The sequence below is a fragment of the Palaemon carinicauda genome, chromosome 45 (assembly GCF_036898095.1).
Source record: "Palaemon carinicauda isolate YSFRI2023 chromosome 45, ASM3689809v2, whole genome shotgun sequence".
Taxonomy (NCBI): Eukaryota; Metazoa; Arthropoda; class Malacostraca; order Decapoda; family Palaemonidae; genus Palaemon; species Palaemon carinicauda.
This window is the reverse complement of record NC_090769.1, coordinates 39287112-39312681: the sequence shown is the minus strand read 5'-3', so window position 1 is coordinate 39312681 and position 25570 is coordinate 39287112. Positions and strand designations below refer to the sequence as shown.

The window sequence follows — 25570 nt, the reverse complement described above, 5'->3', positions numbered from 1 at the left end:
AGCGCTGACGCGCAGGTGAGCACTGGCGCGCTTTAGCAGGAATGTCCGCCAACGGTGAGCGCTGGCGCGCAGGTGAGCGCTGACGCACTTTGTCAGAATCGTCGGCAGCAGAAGAGCGCTGGCGCGTAAGGGACGTAAGCGCTGGCGCGTAAGGGACGTAAGCGCTGGCGCGTAAGGGACGTAAGCGCCAATTTGAGCATACGCCCTTGATGCCCCGAAGGGACCGTTGCCTGTCTTACAAAAACAGGATGGGTGGTCGCGCACAGAGCATCAGCAGCCAGGAACGGCGATGGCAGGTCAGCAGGTCTGACGGGTGGAAGGTCGACGTGTCCTTTGTAAGGACGACCTTCCACCAAAGGGGATCGCGAACGATCCGCAGAGAGGTCCAGGGTTGTAGCAGGAACAGTTGGGGATCGATGATGAGGCTCCTCTTATGAGGACTGCGGCGATAATGATGAACCGAAGAGGCGCCTCCTCACACCCTTGTGAGGTGAAGGAAGGCCTCTCCGGCGAAGAGGAAGGCGAGCTTTACGCCGAATGCGCCCTCTGGGGGCCGTTGGGTCAGCGAGCTGACCGTCAGCAGTCCTCCGAAGAGGAGTCTTTGTGAGTGAACTCCCCCGAGGGGGAGAATCACCAGCAGGGAAGACTGTTGGACTTAGTTCCTCCCTCGAAGGTTGAGCAGAGGGAGAAACTAAGCCTTCAGCTACAGCAGGTTGATCAGTTGCAGAGGTCGGAGATACCGCATCGGAAGCCTCTGCCACCACACCGTCGACGATAGACCGAGGATCAACCTCTGCCAAAGATGGCGATTGTTTGACAGCGGCACCCAACCGGATCATGTAAAACAAGGCTTCCTTGGAGGGCGAACCCTCGAGCCCTAAGGAAGACCAAAGCTGAAAAAAATCATTATTGCTTACATTAATATTTAAATCCTCCTCCGGGGGAGGAGGGGGAGCTGCCTGGCTATGGGAGGCAACGCCCTCTCCCGAACCCCGAGGTTAGGAAACAGTACTATGGCCTACGCTACCCCTCGACGGTCTCTCGGAAGAAACCGATCGAGCGGGAGCTTCGGAGGAGGTTTGGGCAACGGAAGAAGAGTCCTTGGGAATTTCTCCTTTCAAAGAAACCTTTGAAGGAGAAATATCCCGCTTGGACTTCTTCCGTCGCCGAGAAAAACTCTCCCGCTGGGAGGTAGACCACTCCCTACACTCAGCACTTATTAGTTCTATCACACCGCTGGCCCCTACAATAAAGACAAAGGGTGTGAGGGTCCGTCTCAACCGCCGACATAAACGTACCACAAGGGCGGTCGGGTAATCTAGGACACTTGCGCATGATAGCAGAGGCCAACTTCACAGACACCTGTAGAAGAGAAAGCAAAAATGCACTAATGGCTGTCAGAGAGGCGAGGGTGTGAGCGGACACGTCCGACTACCACCCGAGCCGAGAGCAAAGTGAGCTCAAGCACAGGTGTGTGTGAGGGGGGGGGGGGGTAGCAAGCTACCCTCCCTAACCCCCCGCTAACTAGCGGTGGGGTAGTAAACCCTCTTTAAAATTCTAATGGCTCGTCATTTCAGCTACGCCGTAAGTAATAACCCCCATTAAATAGCGTGGTTTGTATATCAGTTACGGAACAAATGAGAATTAGCAGCGGAAGACCAGACTGGAGAACAATACTCGAAACAAGGTAGAATGAAAGAATTAAAAATCTTTTGCAGAATAGATTGATCCCAAAAAATCTTAAAAGATTTTCTCAATAAGCCAATTTTTTGTGTAATTGAAGAAGCCACAGACCTAATGTGTTTCTCAAAAGTAAATTTGCAGTCAAGAATCACACCTAAAATTTTAAACAAGTCATACAAAGTTAAAGAAACATTATCAATGCTGAGATCCGGATGTTGAGGAGCCATTGTCCTTGACCTACTTACAATCCTTCATACATAGTATTATTTCGGCGATAACTGAAAATGACAAATTTGTAGATAATTTGTATTTTTCCTAACAATACAAACCTTTAGCTATTTATTGGGGTATTACTTTTGCTGAAACTGAAAGGACGAGCCATTAAAATTTTAGTGAGGGTTAACTACCCATCCCACTAGTTAGCGGGAGGTAGGAAAGGGTAGCTTGCTCCCGCTCACACACCGGTGATTTGGCTCACTTTGCTTGGAGGTAGTACTTCAAGGGGAATAGGGCTGGTGGGTAAGTTTGTATAGATAGCTGAAGGTTTGCATCATTAGGAAAAAGGCAAATTATCTATGATTTTGTCATTTATTCCGTAACTGGAATACAAACCTACACTATTTATTTAGGGGTGACTCACCCATTAGGAAGGGTGGACGTCCCAACCAATCTGTCAAAAAAAAAAATTTCCCTTTCGTTCTTTTTGCCTCTTGCGTGAGTGCACAGGAGAGTATTGGAGCGTTGGAGAGAACTTGTGTGCAGGATAGCACTAGCGCACACGAAAGCACTGCCGCGCAGGAAAGCACTGGCGGACACGAAAGCGCTGCTCAGGAGAGCGCTGGTGAGCAGGTGAGCGGGCAAACCGGAGTATCCTGGTGCGCAGGTGAGTGCTGACGAGCTGGAGAGCGTGCTGAGAACCCAGGATGCTGTTTTTCCCAAGAGTGGGGAGGATGGAGATGAGAGGGAGGATGAAGAAAAGAAGTGAGCCACTCACTCCTTTTCACTCACATAAACTAAAACTGGTTAACAGTACCCTCAACCTTCTGCTACTTGTCCAATAAGGAGCTTGAGGTACTAAACCACCTGATGTGCAGCCACCACAGGACCTCTTGCGGGTCCCATCTTGCAGGTAATGGGCTGTTAAAGTCATCTGGTGCTTCCACACCCCTGCTTGTAGAACCTGTGTCACTAAAAAATTCCTTTTGAAGGCTAGGGACAAGGCTATGCACCTGACATCATGAGCTCTGGGTCGACGTGTTGGAGGATCTGGACTCACAACGTAATCGATGACACTGTGAATCCATGTAGAGATAAGTGTTCTTGGTGATCCTCCTCTATTTCTCCCTCCCGGTGCTGACGAAAAGCGAAGACACCCGAGGGCAGGCTGCTGCTGTTCTCTTGATGTAAAGCCTCAACTCCTAACTGGGCACAGTAACAGCTGATCTCGATCATCAGTTATGGGGAGGAGACTCGTTATCCGGAAGAAGTCAAAGCTAGGATCCAACACCCCTAGATTCTGAGTCTTTGTAACAAACTCAGGGACGAAGCTGAATTACCTCTCCCCCATCTCCTTGAATGGGGAGTTGTAAGAGACCATGAAGTTCACTAACTTGATTGGCCAAGGCCAACGGGAGTAGAAACACCATATTCCAAGTGAGGTGGCGATCTGTTGCCTGGCATAATGGTTCATAGGGAGGCCTCTTTAGAGACCGGAGAACTCGAGCCACGTACCGAGAGGAGGTCTCACTTCAGACTGAGGACAGGTAAGTTAATAACTCCGTAAGAGTAAGGAAAGTTCTAGTAACGAAATGTCCATTCCTTTCAGTTTGAAGACGAGGCTCAAGGCTGAGCGATAGCCTTTCATTGCCAAAAATGAAAGGCCCATTTCCTCATGCAAATACACAAGGGACTCCGCTATTGCTGGAATAGTGGCATCGAGTGGAGAAATACCCCTTCCAGGACACCAACCACAAAAGATGTTCCACTTTGCCTGGTAGACTACTGCTGAGGACTTCTGCAGGTATCCAAGACATCCTCTTTGCAATTTGTTGCAAAAATCCTCTCTGAGTGAGGAGATGCTGGATAGTCTCCAGACATGAAGTCATAGCAAAGCTGTTGCTTTGCGATGGATGTTGACGTAGAACGTGTCATGGAGGGAGTGCTCTTTTGGGGCTACATCAGAAGCTGCAGAAGATCCAGAAACCATTCCACACGATGCCATAGCGGAGCTATGAGAGTCATTGACAGGTTAACCGATATTCTGACCTTACTGAGAACCCTTCTCATCAGATAAAAAGGGGGGAAAGGCGTAAACGCTGAAGTTGTCCCACCGTTGTTGGAATGCATCTTGCCAGAGCCTTGGTGTCTGGGACTGGGGAGCAGTACAGTGGAAGCCTGAAGTTTAGGGCCGTTGCGAACAGATTCACCGTCGGAGAACCACACAAAGTCAGGACTTTGTTGGTTACTAGATGATCCAAGGACCATTCGGTAACGACTATCTTGAGGTGCTCTGGTCTGATTGTCGGCGAGCACGTTCCTTTTGCCTGGAATAGAGTGGGCTGATAGTGGCAATGAGTGGACTTTGGCCCATCTCAGTATCTCTACAGCTAGATGGGATGGGAGCTGCAAAAAAATCCCTCCTTCTTTGTTGATGTAAGCCACTAATGAGGTATTGTTGCTCATCACCACTACTGAGTGGTCCGTCAGGAACTGATGAAACTGTTTAAGGGCCACAGAGACAGCCTTCATCTCTAAGAGATTTATGTGAAGGTCGTGTGGTGCAGCACATGGGGCCCACACCCTTCTTTTGATGCGTCGGAAAACAGCATCAAATTCGGGGGGAGGACAAGAAGATCTACACCCTTCCACAGGTTCTCGTCTGTCACCCACCACTTGAGGTACGTCCGTTCCTCTGGTCCCATGGGGATCAGAAAGTCAGGGGAATAGAAGGCCTGATTCCAAATAGACTTTAGTCGCCACTGAAGAGATCGAATCCTGAGTCGGCAATTGGAAACTAGACGGGGCAGGGATAAAAGGTGTCCGAGGATACATTGCCACTTCTGGGCTGGGAGCTCTTCTCATCTGAGAAAGTGTCTTGCGACCTTTCTTAGCCTCGTTATCCTGTAGCCTGATGGGAAGGCTTTGTGGAAAATGATATTTTGATTATAAAATAAATTTTTGAATATACTTACCCGGTGAATATATAATAGCTGACGTCTCCGACGGCTCGACAGATTCCAAAAACTCGCGAGCGATCGCCGTGAAGGTTGCGGGTGTGACCACCAGCGCCGACTATCGGCCAGATACCGCATATACTTGTAAACATCTCCAGTTCTTCTCAGTCCCCTAGGTCTCTATCGGGGAGGAAGGGAGGGCCTTTAATTTATATATTCACTGGGTAAGTATATTCAAAAATTTATTTTATAATCAAAATATCATTTTTAAATATTAAACTTAGCCGGTGAATATATAATAGCTGATTCACACCCATGGTGGTGGGTAGAGACCAGTATTAATACAATAAAGGCGTATATGCTCAAGAGTTTTTGACAATTATTCAAAAAACAGACTTAAGTATAGGTACCTGGTAAGGAAGCAGACTCTGATTATTACTCTGCCTCATTAGTCCGCTATCCTCATGAAGCCCAGCGATCCTCTTAGGATGCCGAAAGACTCCCAGGATCTGCTATAACCAGGGTGAACACCCCTATAACAGGACCTCATCAATACCCTTAATCTGGGCGCTCTCAAGAAACAATATTTTGACCACCCGCCAAATCAAAAAGATTGCGAAAGACTTCTTAGTCTCCCGTACAACCCAAAATAAGATTAAAAATTTCAAGAGTAGATTAAAAGGATATTGGGATTAAGGGAATGTAGTGGTAGAGCCTTCACCCACTACTGCACTCGCTGCTACGAATGGTCCCAGTGTGTAGCAGTCCTCATAAAGAGTCTGGACATCTTTCAAGTAATATAAAGCGAAAACCGACTTGCCTCTCCAAAAGGTCGCGTCCATAATACTTTTAATGGGTCTATTTTGCTTAAACGCTACAGAAGTTGCTATCGCTCTAACTTCATGAGCCTTGACTTTAAGTAAATTATGATCCTTCTCACTTAATTGAGAGTGTGCCTCCCGAATCAAAAGTCTAATAAAATAAGACCACGCATTCTTAGACATAGGCAAAGAGGGCTTTTTAACGGAGCACCATAAAGCCTCTGAACAACCTCGTCGCGGTTTAGTTCTGGATAAACAAAAATTAAGAGCTCTAACGGGGCACAGCACTCTTTCAACTTCATTCCCCAAAATCTCAGAAAGACTGGGGATTTCAAATGATTTAGGCCAAGGACGAGACAGAAGTTCATTCTTGGCCAAAAAAAACCAAGTTGTAGAGCGCATACTGCTTTATTAGCGGAGAAACCGATGTTCTTGCTAAAAGCATGTATCTCACTAACCCTTTTAGCCGAAGCCAAGCTCACCAAAAAAAAGTGTCTTGAGGGTAAGATCCTTCAGGGAGGCTGAATTTAATGGTTCAAACCTGTCTGACATAAGGAACTGTAGGACCACGTCCAAGTTCCAAGCAGGAGTCGAAATATGACGCTCCTTGGAAGTCTCGAAAGACTTAAGCAGGTCTTGGAGATCTTTGTTATTAGAAAGATCCAAACCCTTATGCCTGAAAACAGAAGCTAACATGCTTCTGTAGCCTTTAATGGTGGATGCAGAGAGGGAGCGACCGTTTCTCAGATAAGGCAGAAAATTCACAATCTGCGCTACAGAGGCACTTGGAAGAGGAAATAGAGGAGGACTTGCACCAGTCTCTAAATACCTCCCATTTCGACTGATAGATCCTGATGGTAGAGGATCTTCTAGCCCTCGCGATCGCTCTAGCTGCCTCCTTCGAAAACCCTCGAGCTCAAGAGAGTCTTTCGATAGTCTGAAGGCAGTTAGACGAAGCGTGGGGAGGCTTTGATAAAATCTCTTTACGTGAGGCTGTCGCAAGAGATCCATCCGTAACGGCAGACTTCTTGGAACGTCTACCAGCCATAGAAGTACCTCTGTGAACCACTCTCTCGCGGGCCAGAGTGGAGCAACCAATGTCAACCTGGTCCCTTCGTGAGAGGTGAACTTCTGCAGCACCTTGTTTAGGATCTTGAAAGGTGGAAAGGCATAAACGTCCAGGTGAGACCAGTCCAGCAGGAAAGCGTCTATGTGGGCTGCCTCTGGATCTGGAACTGGAAAGCAGTAAGTCGAGAGCCTCTTTGTCAGAGAAGTCGCAAAAAGATCCATGGTGGGTTGACCCCATGTCATCCATAGCTTCTCGCACACAGTCTTATGCAACGTCCACTCCATGGAGATGACTTGTCCTCTTCTGCTGAGGCAGTCCGCCAAGACATTCATTTTTCCTTGCACAAATCTCGCCAAAGGAGAGATGTTACTTGCCTTAAATGGAGTTCCTTCTGATCCGTGGATCAAAGACCCGAGCATTCCAGACTGTCCAGTGGAGCTCCCTAACCCAAATCCGATGCATCTGAATACAACACATGGTTTGGGTTCTTGATCGCAAGAGAAAGACCTTCTCGAAGTCTGATGTTGCTGTCCCACCAAGTCAGACATGTCTAGACTGAGTTGGAGATTGGGAAAGAGATACTCTCTAAGCCCTTCTCCTTGATCCAATGGTTTAGGTGAAATTGGAGAGGGCATAGGTTGAGTCTCCCCAGAGAGATAAACTACTCTAGCGATGAAAGAGTTCCCACGAGGCTAGTTCAAACTCTTACAGAGCAACTGTTTTTCTCTTGCAAGTGAAGGACTTTTAACAGAGCTTGTTCCATTCTTGTGGGAGACGAAAAAGCCCGAAAAATCAGACACTGTATCTCCATTCCCAAATAAAGAATAGTCTGGGATGGGGTACTGTAAGTTACGACTTCTCTACGTTCACTATGAGACCTAGCTCCTTGGTTAGGTCTAATGTCCATTAGAGGCTCTCCAGACAGCGATATAATGACGACGCCCTGATTAGCCAGTCGTCAAAATAAAGGGAGGCTCTGAATCCTCAAAAAATGTAGAAAGCTTGCTACATTTTGCAAGGGCCTTGTAAAAACAAGAGGAGCAGGAATGAGGCCGAAGTACAGTGCTCAACATTGGTACATTACTTTCCCATCCACAAACCTCAGATGTTGTTGAAAGTTTGGATGAATCGGGATGTGGAAGTATGCATCCTGAAGGTCGAGAGAGACCATCCAGTCGCCTTCCCTTACTGCTGCCAAGACAGATTTGGTAGTCTTCCTCGTGAAGTTTGTCTTGACAATGAACACATTGAGCGCACTTACATCTTAAGTACTCCTGCAGTGAACGTGGCTGCCAGATCATTGGAGCCATCCCTGAAAGCCTTGTTCCTGCAGTGAACGTGGCTGTCAGATCATTGGAGCCATCCCTGATAGCCTTGTTCATGCATGACATAATTGTACAGCAATACATTGACAGCTGGAGAGACCTTCTTACTTAAGGCTCCCAGGGACCAATCCAACAAATAAAAACTTCAAACACTCGAAAAACTCCTAACAGGAGATGGTCTAGCTCTGAAGCCGACCATAAAATCTTGGAGCGTCTCATGGCCAGGCGACGGGGAGAGTCTATGAGGCTTGAGAAGTCTCCCTGGGCAGAGGCAGGAACTCCCAAGCCGAGAACTTCTCCCGTGTCATACCAGACGCTCGCTCTAGAAGCCAGTTTAAAAGGAGGGAAAGCAAAGGCTGTCTCCCCCAAACTCCTCCTGGTGATCAACCAGTCGCCTAGCAAACGTAAAGCTCTCTTTGAAGAGCGAGAGAGCACTAGCTTAGAAAACGACGGCTTCGAAGTAGCTAGGCCTAGCGTAAACTCTGACGAAGGCGAACGAGGAGCAGCAGTTACAAAATGGTCCGGAAAAAGATCCTTAAAAATCAGCATGATTTTTTTAAAGTCCATAGAGGGCTGAGCAGCTTTAGGCTCCTCTCCGTCTGACAAAGTCCCCAAAGGAATATCAGTAGGAGGAGGATCAGCAACTTCCTCATCTGAAGGAACCTCGTCCGACAATTGCCGAGTCTCATGAAAAGGAGAGACCTGCCGCGGCGGCAACGCTAGACAGGCAATGTCAACAAGCAAAGGAGCAGCAGTAGCAGTAGAGGAAGCGACGTCACGCCGCTGCTGAAAGGACTGAAATCCTTGTGACTGACCAACAACAACAACTGAAGTTGATTGACGCTCGACGTCACGTCGGAACTGCCTTGACTGCATAGACTGAGCAGGCAAAACAACCTTCGACTGCGGTGATTGACGCTCAACGTCAAGTCGAGGCAACTGAGCCGGTCGGCGAACGTCAGGTCGGGGCTGCGGCGGCAGCGGCTGAACGTCAACACGAGACTGCAGCAGCGGCTGAACGTCAACACGATACTGCGGCAGCGGCTGAAAGTCAACACGAGACTGCAGCGAGGGAGGATCCATGTCACGTGACCGACGTGAAAAACTACTGACATCACGTTTCAAAGTACAAGAAACGTCAGCACTAACGTCAAACGGACGAGTAAATGCTCGTTTGGGCGGCTGACGGCCAGAGTCTCGTTTAGCGTAACGGCGACTCGAAAGCGAAGGTTCATCGTGAACCTGCTCAACGTCATACTTCTCCATAAGGGAGGCAAGCTTAGTCTGCATGTCCTGCAGGACAACCCATTTAGGATCAACGGGAGTCGGAACGGGCCGAGACGACGGTAACAACTGTGTTGGCAAAACATTGCCTTTACCGCGACCCTCGGACCCCGTGTTACGCTTGCGTTTAATAGGCGAACAGTCTTCCGACGACTGCAAAGGGTCAGAGCTGTCCCAATGGCTACAGCCAGGACGCTGGACCTGTCCTGAAGGGACTGACTTTCGCTTCAAGGGTCTAGAAACCTTGCGCCAAGGTTTCTTTTGCGAAAAGTCTTCGGATGACGAGGAGAACACAGTCTCACCCGTCTTATGGAAAGAGCGATCTTGACGAGAAACGTCCGATACCAAAGAGGGAACGTCTGTACGTTGGTTAAAGCCTCTCGTCCCCTTAAGTCCTACGACATTACTTCTCCCTGGTGCAGGGGAGCCTGAAAGAGGTCTCGGACTAGGGGAGCGACAAGCACAAACAAACAAACCCTCCGCAACACAGAACATGTTTTTTGCACTTCACTGATATCGTATTTTTCAATAATTTCACATTAGGCATGAATAAAACTGATTTCTACCTGAAGAACGCAATTCTCCCTTACATCAAAAGGTTATAATTGCGAAATGAGTCGTATAATGTAAGCACATTAGTACAAAATGAAACACACATGCAAAAATCAATAAACATATACATATATATCGAATAAAACGGAAATATATAAAGTTAAAAAGGATCAGTGACTGGGGAGGAGACTAAACACTAGTTCACTAAAGACTACGTTTTCAATCTCTCACCGTACAGTGCCTTGGGACGAGAATAAAAACTAAAAACGTTTTATCCTCTCTCCCCGTACAGAGACTTGGGACGAGAGTAAAAAACTGAATCAAGAACAACGTTACTCGCTCCCAAACTCCTTGTACAGAGACTTGGGACGAGAATAAAGATCGGATCGTTCTCTCTTTCTCTCTCTCTCTCTCCGTCTCTCTCTCTCTCTCTTGTCACACACAAGAGAATTGCCCACTCACCCTTCGTCAATAAACAGGTTATTTGACCAAAGGAAAAAACTGAAAGGACTAAGAAATTGAAAATTAACAAGTTCCTTTAAATTAGTATCTAAAACACTTCAGTTTGAAAGAAGAATGAACAAAACGTCAAAATCGATTTACTCTTTCTGCAAAGTGAAACCGTGATACTCTCTTTCTCTATCGTAACGATAGAGCGCAAACTGCGTAGCATAAATAAACCAAACGTTAGTTCATCTTTGAAAAAAAACAGCACGAAGACTATTCAAAGAATATATTTCTTAAAATATTTTCTAAAAAATATTCATTTCATAACTCTTACAGAGCAATTGATTTAAACTTAACAAAAATAAAAGTTGAATGGGCTCAACATTGTTTAACTTCGTTTTCCAAGTTAGGACCGCCTACAAGGAATAGGTAAGGGCCGCATATAAACAAAACATAAAATTTATCTTGATGTTTAGTATAAATGGAAAGCTAATCGAAGAGGCCTAATAAAGGCGGGTGAGATATAAAATATATAGAGGAAAATCTATAAATATCAACAATAATTTATAACGTGATAAAATAATTACTAAAAGCCTTAAACACACTTCCGTACACTGAGGGAAGGGTCGGCCATCTTTACTCTATGGAAAAACCAGAGATAAAAAAAAAAAAAAAAAAAGCACTTTTCCTCTCCTTTCAAAAGCATTTCTTTTGAAGATAGTATTGAATAATCCAACACGGCGAAAGCAATAAAACCAAAACCAAGTACTTCACCAATTCGGTAGAAAACTCGAGGTCATAAAGCGAGTGGAACCAACTTGTCGACAAGACCGACAGAGAAGAACTGGAGATGTTTACAAGTATATGCGGTATCTGGCCGATAGTCGGCGCTGGTGGTCACACCCACAACCTTCACGGCGATCGCTCGCGAGTTTTTGGAATCTGTCGAGCCGTCGGAGACGTCAGCTATTATATATTCACCGGCTAAGTTTAATATTTAAAATTGGTGTCTAAAATTATCCCTAGGTATACCAGTCTCTGAGTGGGAAGCAGAGAGGACTTCTCGAGGTTTACCATGATTCCTAGATCTTGGCAAAGCCTCAGAAGCTTGTCTCGATGCTGAAGAAGGGTTGCCACCGAGTCTGCTAGGAGCAGCACCCTGAACTGGTATTTTTTGTTGTCTAGGCTGAATCTCAGATACTTCCTTGAAGACAGATGGATCGGGATCTGGAAGTATGCGTCCTTTAAGTACAGTGTGCACATGAAGTCATGTGGTCTTACCACTTGTCTAACTGTTCCTGCTGTCTCCATGCTAAACAAAGTCTGTTGGACAAACTTGTTCAGAGCCGAGAGGTAGATGACGGGTCTCCAGCCTCCAGATGTCCTTTTCACAAGAAAGAGTCAACTGAGGAAGCCTAGGGACTCGTTGTGTACCTCCTAGAGAACGCCCTTCTCCAACAAGGTCTGAACTTCGGCCCAAAGGGCCAACCCGTTTTGTCACTAGATCCTTGATCAGGGGAGGGAGAGATGAGATAAACAGGACGCAATACCTGAACGAATCACGGACACTGTCCAGGGATCGGCCCCGAGCTGCTTTCCCCTGTCCCAGCACCTTGTAGGCATCTCCCTATTGGTGGACGAGCAGGGGGATTACCTGTCCTAGCGTTTGCGGCCACAGACGCTCCCTCCTCGAAAAGACTTATTGCCTTTCTTGTCTATGGTCGGAAAGGACTTCTTTGACACCTGTTTCTTTGCTGCCGCTTTGTTTGTCGAGGCTTTAGGCTCGGGCTGGGAAGCTGGTGGTCTGTAAGGCCGGGATGTTGGGGCCCTATGGAGGAACTCCATCTTTCCGCAGCCTGCTCGACGTCCCTAGTCTACAACTAAGAGGAACCCTTCGGAGAGAAGTTCCTGAGCCTTGCCATCTCAGCATTTGGGACTTGGTGATGGAGCTCTAAGATACCGAGTCCCTGTGTTTGAGGATGGTGTTGGCCCACAAGTTCACCACTTGGTGGGCCAGGAACTCAATAGTTCGGGTACCTAAGAGGATGAACGTCTCAATTGCCTTCTTGGTACTTTCTTTGGAAATATCCTCTGTCCGTGCGTAGCCTGTATGGCATACTCCGCGACCTTTTCTTGGTTAAATATCTTTGCCGCCGGGAACATGACCTGACGGCCGGAAAATCTCTCTAGAGAGACCCCCTTAGTCAGTTCCTCTAAGGAATGATGAAGAGGAAGAGCTGATTAGGGCTCGATCAAGACCTCAAAATACCTTCCCTTCTGGACACGAGTAAGTGGGTGGAGCTTGACGGATAAGCCTAATCGAAAGGAGGAGGAGACCGCGGAGAGCTAAGAAGCAATCTTACGTTGGGCACTCTTCAGCCCTACGCTGCACTGGACTTAGTGGGCACTTGAGTGCCAAAGAGGAGCCAACTCTGGATCAGACAACCCATTGAGGGCCCTCATCAAAGTCAGACCGTGCCAGAAGGCATGTTCAGACTCCTTCTGTTCTCCTTCTGAAGCGAGGCTAGCAGTGAAGTCTCCGTCTACCACCATCGGGAACTCGTCTCAGTGTGGGTCATCAAGATTAGGATGGCTGACTGTCCTGACCGACACTGCGTGTCCGAAGGTCCTCGAAGAGGACTTAGGCAATGTCTTGAAGTCCTTAGACTCCTTACAAGGAGGAAGGTAGGTTTCCCGCATTGAAGGCCTGGATGGTTTGGCTTTCCTGGAAAACTCTGAAGTGACACTATTGTCAAGGGGAAGGTTCTCCTCAAAAGATGGTAGGGGGGAGTCTGGAACGGACTTCTCACACGATACTCTTGGCAGCGGTGACAAAAAGCCAGGAGAATGGTGGAACGAAGAACAGGAGAGTTTCAACCTTGCCCTTGACGGCTTAACTAGTGTCGGATTTATCCTTGATGAAGTTGTAACCTCAGGAACTCCTCTTTTTCTCTTCAGGGGAAAGACAGCCGAGGTCCCTTGCCATGCATCTACTGAAACCAAAGGTCATGGAGGGTTCTCAGGGCCTCCTGAGGAATGAGCTGAAAGGGAAGGTCCAAAAGCGTGCTTCACTGCCCTGACAACAGCTCCGAACCATGGCTGTCTGCTAATGCTGGCACTATCTGAAAAATTCCTTGAGAGGAAGGAAGCTGAAGGATCTCTTGGAGGACTCTTGTCTGGCGCTGAAGATCTAATCTTAGGGTCTGGCTTGGAGGTGTTAACTTCGGGATCTTGAATTCCCCTAAATTGCCCCTTTCCTCCTTCCCCGACGGTCACGCTGATATGCGTTTGCGGGGAGGGGAATGGGTCGACGGAGACCTGTGGAGAGGAATTTCACTTTTCCTTGGAGAGAGGAACGATGTTCTGGGGGGCGACGATCTACCTTTCCGCTCTTGCTTCTCTCCTCTGTAATCACCTACCTTGATCTTAGAGCCCTGCTGCAACTTTTTGGAAGTTGGAGGATGATAGTGGCTGTTGTCTTTCGCCTTGGGCTCTGGCTCTGCCTGTTGAACAACCCTAGGTTGCTGAAGCGTTGGAAGGTGTTTCCGTGTTGGCGAGCATCTATGCATTGGCAAGTGTTGCCATGATGGTGAATGCTGATGCGGTGGAGAGCGTTCGAGAGTGGGAGAATGCTGACGAACTGGCATCGTCGGCTTACTGGTGGGCATTGACGTGTTGATGAACGCTGGCGATCGCTGACGAACTGGTGAGTGTCAACACGTAGGAGAACGCTGACCCGTGAGAGACAGCAGACACTTTTGAGAGCGATGGTGCAGCACCAATTGCTGACCTGCAGGCAAGCGTTGATGCAGTGAACACTGATGCTTGGGCGAAGGCTAACGAGCGCTTAAAACAAGAACCTCCGTAGGCGCCTTATGCGATGCGAGGCGTTGGTCTGTGTGAACGTGAGCGTGCAAATGCCGTTCTGACGCAACGCGTTGCTTCGGGGAGTGCTGAAGGGAGGAAACCCATCGTTGGGAACAACATGTTGGTCAGCGATGGTCAGTAACCTCGGGACGAGCAGGCGATCGGCAAGCGGTAGGATGACGGGAACCAGAAGACTGAGCAGGAGACAGACGAGCAGGAGCTCGTCGACGGTGAGACGATGGTTGACGAGCAGCTGGTCGATGATCAGGAGATGGGATGTGGCATTTAGAAGGGCGAACGTCCTTCGAAGGGGATTGCTAGCAATCCTTCGGCGAAGAATTACGAATCGAAGTTCAGTGACAAGCAGCAGAGTTGGCAGGAGAAGGTCCGGAGGCAGGCAAAGGTCGGGAACCAGGTGAAGACAGACGCGAAAGCTCCTCCTTCAAGGAGGGCTATGGGGAGAAGGCAGATGAGCCAAAGGGGACTCTCTTCGTCGACTGTGAAGGAATACCTTCAAGGCGAAGAAGTGGACGGAAACAGCGGAGTCTACAATCACGAAGGGCTGAAGGATCAGCAACCTGACCATCATCAGCAACAGCAGTCCTCCAAAGGAGAGTCTCTATGAATGAACTCCCTCGGGAGGGAGAGAGACTCACAGGAGAGAGATGCCGATGGCTTTTCTTGCTCGACCCCCCCCCCCAAGGATGTTCAGCAAGGGGGAAACCGCAATCTTCTGCTACAGCGGAAGAAGCAGGAGAGTTAGCCTGAAGGGCACCAGACGAGTCCTCTGACGCCAAAACGTCAACAAGGGCCAGAGGACCCATCTTCGAAGTCAAAGGCGGCTGCAAACCTGCACCGGGCAACACCGCCTCCTTGGAGGGCCACCCAGGTAAACCCAAGGAAGGCTAAGCCTGTAACAAAGGAGAAAGTGACACAGAACCCCCGGGGGAGAGGAGTGGTCACTTCGCAAGGGGAAAAGACACCGTCTCTCAAGGACCGAGGTTATCCAAAAGTTAAGCGGCCTGCACTACTCCTCGACGGTCCCCCGGAGGAGGCCGAACGAACAGGAGCTTCGGAGGTAGGTGGGAAAGCGAAAGCAGCAGCCTTGGTTTTCTTTTTCTTAAAAGTAACCTTCAAAGGAGAAGAATCCCGCTTAGACTTCTTATGTCGTTGAACAAACCTTTCCAACTGGGAGTCAGACCACTTATTAAACTCACTTCACTGTTGACCCCTACAGATCGGGCAAAGGCTGTGAGGATCAGTGTCCTCGGCGGACATGAAGGTACCTCAAGTGCGGCCAGGTCAGGTACGCATATCCGCAGGGAAGACGTCAACACACACACATAAAAACTGAAAAGAAAACGCCAAACAGATTAATGGCAGTCCAAAAATGCGAGGATGAGGAGCGGAAACCTCCGTTGATCATCCAAGCCAAAAGCAAAGTGAAGCACAGTCACAGGTGTGTGAGCGAGAGTGTTAGCAAGCTATCCCCCTACCCCCCCTTACTAGCGGGATGGGTAGTTAACCCTCGCTAAATTCTAATGGCTCATCCTTTCAGCTTCGCCAAAAGAATACCCCTATAAATAGCGTAGAATTGTATTACAGTTATGAAACAAAAATTATCTTTACTGTATTTAGTTTTCTAGTTATGTTGAGTTTCCTGTTATCATCTTCGCCACATCACTAGTTTTCATTTCCCACAACCACAAACCTGATTCCAACCTGGGGAACTCCATTACTGTTGGGGTATGTAGGGCAGTGGTAATAGGAAAACAATAGTTTTCCAGAGGATAACAACATAAGAACACACAAAATAAAAAATGGAGCCTTGCATATCAGCATCCCGTTCCTCCCGCATACATAGAACTAACCTAGACTTCCCCACCTAACCTAATCTACTTACTTAATGGGGGGCTAATGGCCCCCGGTGATCCTCCTTACACTGCCATAATCTTAGTTGACCGTTATCATACATGCATGTGGCCACTATAATACACACACCCCAAAAAATTACAATTTTCCATACAAAAAATGGCTGGGTAGAGCCTAAACAAAATTTACCAGTTGCTATGTTCTCCCTAACCAAATAGCTAAATAAATCTGAATGACATATATAGAGATTTACCCATATAACTGTCATAGACAGAAATACTCTAGACTACAATGTTGTTTTGGAAAATACCAGCCAAGAACTCTAAGTATCCTTTTAGTGTTTCATACAAGTAACCTGTTACCAAAATTTTACTAAAACCTTTACTTATTAAAGACTTTAGTAACTACTAAAACCTTTCAAATCTTATTACGTAAATATAAAACTAGAATAGCTACTCACCGTACAAGAAAAATTACTGGTATCTTAAATAGCACATACATTTTAAATTATCAATAGATGATCTTCTGTCCTTATATCTAAGACACATTCAGGAAATAAACAATTTTCTTCCTGTGCAGATTAGAGAAACTGATGAAATAATAGTAAAAATAACAAGATAACGGATTGACATCACATACCATACTGACATTAAAAATTGGTAAAATTATAGAACACGGCGGCACAAGATTTCTAATAAGAAAAAAAGTTTTCCTACAGTAAATATTGTTCTTTCAATGAATTTGACCTTTATTTCCACTGCAAATAAGATGTCCCAACGTTATGGATGCGCCTCCCTCCTTCCTGACAGATACAGGTGGAAACTCGGGACTTTGATTGTGCGAAAACAGGACAAAACGTGATTATTCAACACTTTCGAGTTTTGTAAAAGTCCACAGAACCTAAAAAGAACCACCTAACATAACCTAGTAGTTCCCAGGTCACAAACTAAAAGCAAATAAAAAATATATACTGTAAATCCTTACATTATGATAAAGTAAATTACAAATAAATCCTTACCAGAATTGCACTTGAGACACTTTAACCTTTGAAGGATACCACAATGAGCTTTCAAAAAATTGTTCACTACATCAGAAGTACCAAGATAATCACCGTGAAACATGGCTATAACATCGAAATTGCCATAAGAGCAGCCATTACACTTTTGTTACTTTGGGCTCCATAATGCACACATGACACGTAACACAGCTGCAAAAGAACTGAAGAGTTGTCCTAAGAAAACGGGGTGTGTCAGAGAATTGCCTATGTCACACTCAAGCATAAATACATGCCCAAATATGGTAAACTTTGCTACATGATAGGGGAATGGAGGAGGAGCTATTTACAAATGAATAAACATGAGTAATTCCATTGGTAGAAAGAAAGGGGAAGGAGGGCTTGTGCGCAGGAAATATAGTCGTTATCGCGCAACAAGATATGCACAAATGCACAAACGGGAGCAGACACGTACGACTTTAAACCGGCTAGCGGTTGTGACCTGGGAAGGGGGGTCAGGGGGGCTTGCCCTGGCTAGAGGTTGTGACCTGGGAAGGGGGGTCAGGGGGGGGGGGGCTTGCCCTGGCTAGAGGTTGTGACCTTGGAACTACTAGGTTAGGTTAAATGGATTGGTTAGGTTCTGTACCCTTTTACAAATCTCATAATTGTCAAATTATTACGTGTTGGCCTGTTTTCAGCCACTTACATGAACCATATATTTTTCCAACTGGTTATCTTGAGCTTATTTTGCATTTCTGACCATTATTATTGCTGCAAATCACTCGTTTAAAAAACCCCCCAAAACCCCGGTTTCCCACTAGGGTCCCCCATAATTGTCTTAATATAAGGGGTCCAATAACTCATGAACGGGTGGTTTGCCCCCCGTAATCATTGTCAGAAATGTATAAAACACGAGATAGCGAGTAGGAAAACTATATGGTTCATGTATTTGGCTAGAAATTAAAGTTCCATATATTTACCGAATAATGTATAGATAGGGAAAGGTTAGTTTTACCATTATTTATCGATTCGCCAGTAAATTTCCCCCACCCACATACCCTATTTCCCACTGGGTGGCCCCCCTAAGATATACAGTATGAAGGTATATATTATCAAATATTTATTTGCAATGGAAATAAAGATCAAATTCGAAGAAAATGGGAGTTTTCCTATGTATAACCCAATTTCTATGCATAAGTTTTTCCCGAGTTATTCTATAATACCTAAATAATCACCAAAATCACTCATTTCAATGAGGTGCAATAGCATTTAGGTCTCTTTCAGATACTTTTGCAAGAAAAAATACAAATCAGTATAAAGGTGTGAGCTGGAATTATTAAGGAACCATTGTAAATTCAGAGGTAAATGCTCGACTTCAATACTTATATTTCTTGATAATTTGCACAATAAATTGACTATTAACCACTCGATCATTTCACAAAATGCATCTACACGACTCGTCCATATAATATAAACAAGAAAAATTTTAAGATAAAACCAAAATACCTTCAAATGATTGACAAAACATGGAGAGTTGAAGTCAGTTTTCTGTGCCTTAGGGACAGCCATCTTATTCGGATCGTTGAATTCGTTCACTGTGACAGCACCGAGTCACTGATCTGTCTGAGTGAAGTTCCTTTAGAAGAATTTGTTTAAAAATCTCTATAATAACATAAATTGCACAAATACCTTTATATCTTTCACAAAATTAAAAAAAAACAATAAACAGCAATAAATATCTAAATTATGATTTTAAGACTGTGAATAAATGTTTCTATGGTTATGAAAAACACTGTCGCTGACAACAGTTCCATTGTACACTTTACCAAAGACTATATACTGAGGTCTTTGCACTTTACCATCTTTGTAGTTTACCTGGATGTGCATTTACATACAGGTTCATATACTAGTCAACAGTACCCAAAGTGCTAACGTTATCAACGGGTTGTGTCCCCAGTGGGCACCTACCCACTGAGGCTAAACATGTTATATAGGGAATATGCAGGGGTGACCAACACCCGTTTTTTTACCTTTTTTATATATTGTGTTAAGTGTGTATGGAACAATTCATTAAAATATACATGATAATATTACCGTAGCATTGCTACCATTAGCAATGCCTTTGTAACGTTGTTAACACTGTGTATCATTGGTAACGTTGCTTATTTTAACATTCCCAGTACATATGTGAGTTTTGTGACCTGGGAACTCATAGGTTAGATTAGGTGGGTTTGTTAGGTTCTGTACCCTTTTTTTACTTTTTATATATTGTGTAAAACTTATATTGAAAAAATATTTAAAATACGTATGAAAATATCTAGCATTACTATCGCTGGTAATATCACCGTACCGTTGGTAACGCTGTGTATCATTCGTATCGATGCTAATTTTACCGTTTTCAGTAAATACCTGAGGTTTGTGACCTGTCAACTATATACGTAAATAGTTTAAAAAGTGAAGTTGATCCTGTCCAAAGCTATTTTTATTCCACTCGTAACCTCCATTTCTTGTTCTATATCTTCTCTTAAGTCAATGACCATAGTATCTCATTGACAGATATTTGCAATTGCCCTTATGATTTTGGTTAAAACTACTATTAATACCTCTCCTTTTACAGAGTCAACAGCTTTACTGAAGTTTATAGCAGCTACCATAAGGGGGTTTCTTGATATTATAGCTCACTTCTACACAGCATTGTAATATAAAGTTTTCAGTTTATATAGGAAATATTTATTTAAATGTCATTGTTCTTAAAATATTTTATTTTTCCTTGTTTCCTTTCCTCACTGGGCTATTTTCCCTGTTGGGGGCTCCAGGGCTTGTAGCATCTTGCTTTTCTAACTAGGGTTGTAGCTTAGATAATAATAATAATAATAATAATAATAATAATAATAATAATAATAATAATAATAATAATGATAATGTCCTCTATCCCGCCCTCTCCTGTACATCATATTTGCCACTCATTATCTTCCTCATTCATTCTTATGGTGTTTTTGTATTTCGCCTTTAACCATCATCATGAATATTTTATACGAAATATTTAATAGAGCTATGGGTCTTAGGTCTTCTGCCATTGGCTTTCTTTTCTTTCCAACCGTCTTTGCTCTCGACGTCTTCCACGTAATTGGTTTTTCTTTTTCGTCCAACTCATTTGGTAACATTCTTGTAAGGTTTACAGATTTTTGCTTTTTCCTAGTGTCTTATAGAGCTCGGGTTTAAGACCATCCGGCCATGATACTTTTTTTGCCTTTAGTTTTCCAAGGCAATTCTTTACTTTGTCTACTGTGATTATTGGATTTTTCATTTTTTTTTCTTTTGTTACCATTACAAGGTCATAAGGTTCTCTGAATATGTCTGAGATATTATATCCATCTATTCATGTGATATCTTCCTGGTGCGCTATTTCATTTTCATATTCTATCCTTTTTCCTTCATTCCAAACTAAGTCTAGTTTATTTTCATACTTAGGCCTAAAATATATATTGTTCAAGTATTTGTCTAATTCTTTTGTTTCTTCATTAATTAGCTTAGTTCCTTGCTCACCATAAAGTTGTATTATCTTGCCACGAGCTTTCTGTCTGTTTCTTATTCTGTCAGTGTTTCCCCAGAGCTTTTTGTTCTTATCTATTTTAATTCTTCTGTTACCTTTTTCTCAAGTATAGTAATTTCCCTCCTTATCAATTCTTGCACTTCTCTCTTCTTTTGATCATATTTCTACTCTAATACGTTTTTTTTTTTTACATCTATATTGACTTCCTTTCTTTTCTTTCTGTTTAAATCTTCCTTTCCTTTATTCCCTTTCTTTTTTCATCATTCAACTAGAGTTGTTCATGTACCTTTTCTTCAATAAGTACTTTCCTTTTGTATACTTTTGACATTTTTTCTTCAGCGGCCTCTTTTATTATTAAGTCCATTTCTTCTATTCTGTCTGATTGTCTATCTCTTACAATTTCCTCTACCCTTGTAGTACATTCCCTTAAATAATTTTTTCATCTGTCCTGAAGTATTTTACTTCTTCCCATCTTCCTTTATTAAATTTTTTATTCTGATCAATCTTGATATCCAGTTCTATAGTGATCAGATTATGATCCGAGATGTCAAAGTATGATTTTTCATCGCCTATGTTCATTTCCCTACGGTATTTGTACATTTGTTCATTTATTAGCCCGTAGTCATCCACACTTTTCAGTTGTAGTCTTTCCAAAGTGCGTACCGCTTTACATCTTATATCACCGTACAATAAGACTAAATCATTGTCATTCATCCAATCTAAAATCATTTCCCCATTCCTTCGTTTAAGTTTCTCATATTTTTTTTTTATATTCCTGTCTTATTGTCTTGTCCCTACTTTTGTCTTCTTCAATGTTTCATGCCGAAAAATAAACCAATGATCATATAAAGGTATGATTGTATGCATTGCACTTGACATACATTGTGTCTTTACTTTTAGTTTCTATCTTTTCCAATTATAAACTTGTGGAGAATTTTTTAATGGTTATGTTCTGAGTGGAATCGTAGTCCGGGAAAGTCTCCTTATAACAGTTACATAAAGTTCAACAGGGGAGGATATGAGCACTTACTCTCGGGGCACAAACACCCTGCTAATACTTTACTGTCACAATTCACTAACCATCACTCTTTAAATACAAAAGGGGGAAATTTTACTGTCCAGAGGCCGAAGAACTCCACACGTAGGATTAACAATGATTTATGGCCTACTCTAGCTTTGTCAGGTCTATAGTCATCTCATTCTCAGGCTCTGTTCCGGCTCCGTCCCAGCTACCCCAATGAAATGCTGGACAGGAGCCGGAACAGAGCCTGAGAACGAGATGACTATAAACCTGACAAAGCTAGAGTAGGCCATAAATCATTGTTAATCCTACGTGTGGAGTTCTTCGGCCTCTGGACAGTAAAATTTCCCCCTTTTGTATTTAAAGAGTGATGGTTAGTGAATTGTGACAGTAAAGTATTAGCAGGGTGTTTGTGCCCCGAGAGTAAGTGTTCATATCATCCCCTGTTGAACTTTATGTAACTGTTATAAGGAGACTTTCCCGGACTAAGTTCCCACTCAGAACATAACCATTAAAAAATTCTCCACACGAGTGGTCCTTCGAACCGGATCTTTTACCTTTGACTTGTTAAGCATTAACGTAATTAATCAGCTTGATTGAGCTCATAGTAACTCGCTATATCACTTACCCACACGCACACAGCCAGTTGTCGAATGTGTAATGCCCAGACTTTAATTGGGAAGAGAAATTTGTAATCATTATGATCTTTTTGTATCGACCACGTGTTTAAGGAAAGAACTACGTAACCAGGTTAATTTGTTGCTTGAATGTTCTCTACAGAAAGACTAGAATTTGTCGTAGGAACTTCACTTTGTCTCGGATCCGTTCACCCACGTGTTGTGGCGGAATCCACTTATACCAGAAAGTTCTAAGCTACTTGAACTAAGGTTTTTTGTTGTTCAGACGCCCGTGTTTACTGCTCAGCTAGAGCACCGGTGTACTCGTTCTGTCAACTAATTTTGCTAGCTAAGCATCTAATTTGTAACATTTTGTACCTTGGTCTACCTTCCTTTGTGTCGTTTACCTTCCCTAACCAACATTAACTTTTCTAACTAACGTTTCCCGTATACCCAGCACATGTCCTTGTCCTAAAGAGCGAATTGGCGCAACATAATTTTAAGTGTTCTTACGAGTAACGTAGAAACTTAACCCCAAGTCCGTTTCATTCCACGTGTTTGTTCCAAGATGGCGGATCTTGTTTACAGCCCAAACTAAGGGTGCGTAATTGTTTGCTAGCGTAAGTGAATTACTGCGTGTAGTTCATTTAATTTCCTTTAGCGAGGAGATATTATTTGTGTCCTTTAGCGACGATATTTTTGTTTTACCTCCGCGTGAGGGAAATTTTATATATGTTTAGCCTCCACGAGAGTGCACATTAAAGTCGTTGCCTCGTGCGCCTATCTACATTTTGAGTAGTTCAGTGGTCGCCTTAGTGCGCCCGTAATTGTGATATCGTCACAACAGTGTCAGCCTCGACCTGTTATTTTAACTTTTAACTTACCTTTTTGCATTCATAAGCCCATGTGCCTTCTAATATGTTCTTCTTTAAAGTAAATTAATTAGTCATTATTGCCACGTGCGTATATAATTCATTTTTAGCAAAGTCTTTAACGTCACGTGACCTGGGCATCGTCTGCTTTGTTGGACCCGGTCACTTTGAATTTTAAAGTAATTTCATGATTTATATTTTTGTCCATTTAACTTGTCCTCCCATCATGAGTAAATTTAAATGTTCAATTACCATGCTATCAAATTTGTAAAGTTTCATTTTTACATTCCTCTAAAATTCAGTTACCCCTTATTTGCTTTTACGAATCCGTTCATCAAAACGTGGTCAATCCAAGATGGCGGACTTCATGTTTAACGTAAACAACCCTTCACCGCCTTAGGCGGAAACGCTTAGCCCCAAGGAGATTAACGCTAGGCTTAAGGAACAGGAGTTGATGTTCACCTTTGTGTGTGAGGACGCAGACCTAGCACTTCATGCTCTTGCTTCTGTAGATTTTCCCAGCATGGGTTCAGAAGCCGTAAGTCATTTTAAAACCCTTATTGGTCAAGTAAGAGATGAACTTTGTAATTACAAGAATTTTTGGAGACGTCATTACGACCATCCCATTGTTAAATTAAATTATCCCGTACTTGCTGCCTGTTCAAGTAAAGTTGAGATTGCTTTTAATAGCCTCATGGCTCATCCCAATTTAATAATTAAAGATAATCAATCGTGTTCCTCTTCAAGGGTAAAACCTTCAGTGACACGTCCAGTTGTAAACGCTATTAATAGTCCCCTAATTGTTACTTCTAATATATCAGCAGTCAAGCACAATGCTCATAATTTTGTCTCAATTCCTCAACCTGTAAAATCTTCACATTTCAATACTATGTTGCCAACACGGCATACGATTAGTAATTTTGTGTCAGCCCCACCTGCTCTGTCCTCATCTCCAAACCTTAAGCCACCAGCCTTTGATCGCCCTCAAACCCCTTTATCTTTGCCGCCGGTGACAGTCCGTCCCGGACGAAATACCATTCATTGTCTTGTCATAGACCCCCCAGGTGGTAGCGCAGATACCACACAACTTAACCGTGTGCGTGATGGCCAGCAGAGGCCTGTACCGGTTGTAGATTCAATCATTAAAGTCGTACCATCCCATGGACCAGTGCTCACGTTGCCTGACTGTCCAATTCTTAAGCCAGTAACTTCCGCTCTAACCCGTGTTGACGCTAAAACATCTATGTCAAAATTTGAAACCCGCTCTCAGAATGAGGCGCGTGATCGCAAGGTTAAGACTTTAGCAGTCAGAAAGGAACCTTTTGCGCTGACGGCGGATTTAGCGAAGGTCACACATGTAGACCTAGCACCGGAGCTAAGAGCCTGTTCACAAATCCCCTTGCTTAAGGATAAGGGTACATTGAACAGCATTCATTATTTTTATTCAGTTTTATATGGCGCAACTTTAATCATTTATTATTTTTGCCAAGTCATTCAGCAGCATTTTTTCAGCCAATCCCTTGCTTTAACTTTAAAACGTAAATTTAATTCTTGCCTTGACAATTTGTCATTTTATTATAATCCCCCTGACATCCTTCAGCTGGTGCTGCATATAACTTTTCCTTTAATTGCTCTCCTTGCAACAATATATTGCCCTGTCCTTAAGTCCCGATATGGCACCCCCAATGGATTACCGTGCGCATCAAGCTCCTCACCTGTTTGGCAAGGTGAAGCCAGGTGATCTCTTCGACCGTAGAGTCGGCCGCATTCTACGAGAAGCTATCAAGCTACCCTGGCCTGCTGACCTGCCTGGTCATTGAACCCGTGCACTTCTGGCTCACCCCCCCCCCCCCCCCCCCGCACTCTCTCTCCCAAAACTCGACTCACAAAAGGTTGCTGCCGGTCGGAGAGATTGAGAAGAAGAGGACCCTGATGTACCTAGTTGCAGCCACAGTGAGAATTCTTGGGGTGAGCCAGGCAAGAGGGCAACGTGCCAATTAGTGCGACAACCAGGTCAACAGCCACCACGGGCATAGGACTAATCTCAAAGGAGTGCAGGTACTACATCAATGGCCATTTAGTTTTCCCCCATTTTTTCTTAGCTTAGACTAATTTTAACTTGATAGGGAACCTGGCTAATTACACTATTCGGACTGTGTGCGGTGGGATTGTGTGTAAATATTTTTCCGTTATCATTTCTGGTTTGAGACTAGCATAGTCTCTGGGTCACGTGGGCCACGTGCCAGACCCCACATGATTTTTTATTGTTGCAGACCACGTGTCTAACCCATCATTTTCATTATTTGAATTGCATTTCTTTTGATACCATTTTTTGTGTTGTTAAGATGTCCGTTTTGTTTTAATGTAAATTTGTGAATAAATCAATATTAGGTTAATTAAACCTCCTTAGTATTTTTGCT

General features: G+C 44.1%; 1 long non-coding RNA gene across 1 annotated transcript in view; it reads right to left on the bottom strand.

Moving 5' to 3' along the window:
- Nucleotides 1-18699, bottom strand: part of LOC137635005 (uncharacterized) — a 48986-nt gene extending 30287 nt beyond the window's left edge. Inside the window, exons 1-2 of the long non-coding RNA XR_011042601.1 lie at nt 18594-18699; nt 16554-16664 (exon numbers count right to left, since the gene is read on the bottom strand). This is a non-coding gene — a long non-coding RNA (uncharacterized lncRNA). The remainder of the gene's footprint in view (nt 1-16553; nt 16665-18593) is intronic.
- Between the last annotated feature and the right edge of the window lie 6871 nt (nt 18700-25570).